This window comes from the organism of the source record quoted next, unplaced genomic scaffold (genome assembly GCF_019419815.1).
Source record: "Pyrus x bretschneideri cultivar Hongxiangsu unplaced genomic scaffold, Pyrus_bretschneideri_v1 Contig36, whole genome shotgun sequence".
NCBI classification, from domain to species: domain Eukaryota; kingdom Viridiplantae; phylum Streptophyta; class Magnoliopsida; order Rosales; family Rosaceae; genus Pyrus; species Pyrus x bretschneideri.
This window is the reverse complement of record NW_025999679.1, coordinates 3,416,689-3,420,216: the sequence shown is the minus strand read 5'-3', so window position 1 is coordinate 3,420,216 and position 3,528 is coordinate 3,416,689.

The window sequence follows — 3,528 nt, the reverse complement described above, 5'->3', positions numbered from 1 at the left end:
GAAGTATTCTCTGAGCCGTTTAGCGGAGTTGTTCATTTCGAAGGTTGTGAAGTACCACGGTGTCCCAGTGAGTATTGTTTCGGATCGAGATCCACGATTTACGTCGAAGTTTTGGGTAGCTTTCCAGGAAGCTTTGGGCACGAGATTACTTTACAGCACGGCGTATCATCCACAGACAGACGGACAGTCAGAGAGAACTATTCAGACCTTGGAGGATATGCTGCGAGCTTCGGTGTTGCAGTTTGGTGATGCTTGGCACCAGCGGTTAGATTTGATGGAATTTGCTTACAACAACAGTTTTCATTCGAGCATTGGAATGGCGCCATTTGAGGCCTTGTATGGCAGAGCTTGTCGCACACCGTTGTGTTGGTCAGAGGTTGGCGAGAGAGTTTTAGTAGGTCCAGAGATTGTCGAGGAGACTACTCAGAATGTTCAGGTAATTAAGTCTAACCTGAAAGCAGCTCAGGACAGGCAGAAGAGTCTAGCGGATCGGCGTGCTACGGACAGAACATATGAGGTTGGAGATTGGGTATTTCTGAAGCTTTCACCGTGGAGAGGTGTTGTGCGGTTCGGAAAGAAGGGGAAACTGAGTCCTAGGTACATCGGACCATACGCGGTCACAGAACGAGTTGGTGAGGTAGCTTACAGGTTGGAGTTGCCTCCGGAGTTGGCTAGAGTGCATAATGTTTTTCATGTGTCTATGCTCCGACACTATGTTGCTGATCCATCTCATGTGATACCTCCTCAACCGCTTGAGATTAACCCAGATTTGACGTACGATGAGGAGCCGGTGACGATACTAGATTGGAAAGAAAAGGTCCTGAGGAACAAGACAGTGAATTTAGTGAAGGTTTTGTGGAGGAATCATTCCGTTGAGGAAGCCACGTGGGAGACAGAAGATCGAATGAGGGATTTGTACCCTCGTTTGTTCTTTGGCCACTAGGGGCTGCTGTTTGGTTGTTTTGAATTTCGGGACGAAATTCTATTAAGGTGGGAAGGTTGTGACATCCCGTCCCGGGATTTTTAAAAAACGTACTAGTGAAATGACATTTTAGCCCCTAGTTCGTTTCGTTATTTGGTTTTGGTTGTTTTGTGTGGTGTTGGCAAGCTGAGGGCCACACACACACACTGTCTCACTGTCTCCCTCTGTCTCTCTCTCTCTCTGTGAGTTCCCCGAGCCCCATTCTTTTTCCTCCTCTTCGAAAACGTACGGACAAACCCACAACCACCCTAAACACTAACGGATCGAGGAAACCAAGGACATATTTGAGCTCGTGAGGTCGAGGGGAACACAACCGTAGCATTTTCAGGTGAGAAACATTTAGTTTTCACGTCGTTTCGAAGTGGTCCGAATTGTGTACTGTTCATGCAAAGTTTGTACATTAAGTTTTTGGGTTTTCTGAGCTTGTAAATGTGTTGGTGAGGTCCCAAGGAGCCTCGGAGTAGCTCGTTGGACGAATTTGGACGTCGGGAAGGCCTGGTTCGAAGTTGGCCGGTTTTTTAGTTTTGAGACAGGTATGATCGCGCGGCTTTTAGCTTTTAAAAGTTGTATAGCGTGATTCTACTAGTTTAGGGCGTTCTTTTGGTCCAAGAATCATAGGAATTGGTTGAGAAACGAGGGAGATTAGTGAGTTTAAAGTTTTCCCCAGTTTCCGGCGACCGGAGTCCGGCGAGGGTAGGCCGGAGAAGAAAGGGGAATATTCCGTTAGGTTTAACGGAATATTCCTAACGGCAGTGACGGCATCCGGTTAGATTTAACGGAATATTCCGTCAGTTTGACGGAATATTCCTGACGGCGTCTGTTGACACCGTCAGTGTGCCTGGCACGTGGCCGCGCGTGGGGGCGCGTAGGTCCGTGCCTGTGCTGGCGCGTGGGGGCGCGTGCGGGGTCCAAAAATTTTTCTAAAAATATGGTTGTGATCCTGAGGTTGTGTAGAGCACGTGGGTATATTCATTTGTCCATTTTGAGCAATGTATGAGAAGTTATTACGAGAAACGGGTTATGTGCTTTAAAGTTAACGTTTTTATAGTTGTTTCGCATCTAGGTGACACGTACCCAGAGGACGAGCGTGCACACGCGAGACAGGGGGGCTACGACCCTTCTACATACCAGTGAGTGGGCTTTTGTTTTCCGTATATACCTATATACATTTATATTCCCAGAAATTGAATTAAAAAGGGTTATTTGCCTATTGCCATGCACTTTATTATTTATCGTTTATGCATCTTTGCATGCATTATTTGTGGCATACATATACATATGCATATGTCATATATATTTATGTGTGGGTGCTGTGGAGGCATAGGTAAGTGTCAGGTAAGCGTTAATTAACGATTGCACTACATAGTGTTTAGAGATGCTTAGAGAGCTCATAACCTGCACCCCCGGTGTTAGTGCTCCCGCCCAGAGTAGGGCACAGTCCTTCACGTGTTGTTCACCTCCCGCACCATACGCTCAGCTTGGATCCAAGCTAGGTGCATAGGCCTGTCGTACAAACCACTTTAGGTGGTTCCGACTCGTAGGTGACCCGCGATTATTCGCACAGCCTTCACGTGATCGTAGCACTAGAGCGTATATATGTATTACACCCAGGCCTGTCGTACAGACCACATAGAGTGGTTCCGACTCGTGGGCAGGTTCAGTTGTTGAGTTTGAGATTGAGCTCTATATGCAGCCGTACAGGTCACGTTAGGTGACTCCGGTTGCCAGATGTTATGTTATTGTTATGATTCATACCTGAGCACATACATTTCATTACGAGGTTTTGACATGGCATATCTTGAGCATGATTGGCATACCCTTGAGCATGTTGGGCATATCTATACATACGTACATATGGTTATTTTCTGGGAAGTATACAGGTTTTACGGTGAGGGGTTAGAATGTATTTTATGAAATGGTTTTCAAAGAGCTTTGTTTTTGCCCACTCACGCTTTTGTTTTGCGCCCCTCCAGGTTCTAGTTGCTTAGCCGTTGCGGTGGTTTCCCTTGAGAGCTTTCCGGTGTTCTGACAGACACTCCACATTGTAGGGTCGCCTTCGGGCGTACTACTGTTGTCGTTTTATTTGGACTGCTATAGACCTGCTCTGAATGTGTATCGCACTAACTAGCACCTATTCTAGTACTTGTATGCTAGTTTTTAATTATTCGTACCTTTATATTACTACTTATTAGCTTCCGCACGTGCACATGGCTACGTCACCTTTGTGTGACGGCCAGCACGCTCCGATCTCGGTCGGGGTGTGTCAGAACATCTAAAATTAAACTAATAGAAATTAAACTATCCAATTATTATTACAAACAGGTTGGCAATCAGTATTAAGAAAAAGCTGCTTGACGGAAGACAATTATCTTTGTTCTTCAATCTTACAATAAAATGAATAAAGTTTTAGACATAGCTTACCAAAGAAAACAAATGCAAAACAAAGAGTCATTTACTCATCAACTTGTCACAAATTTGTGCAGTTTTTTATTGTCTCCAAGTATATTTTGGCTCTCCCTCTAAATCGCTTTCTCTATCCCCATGTA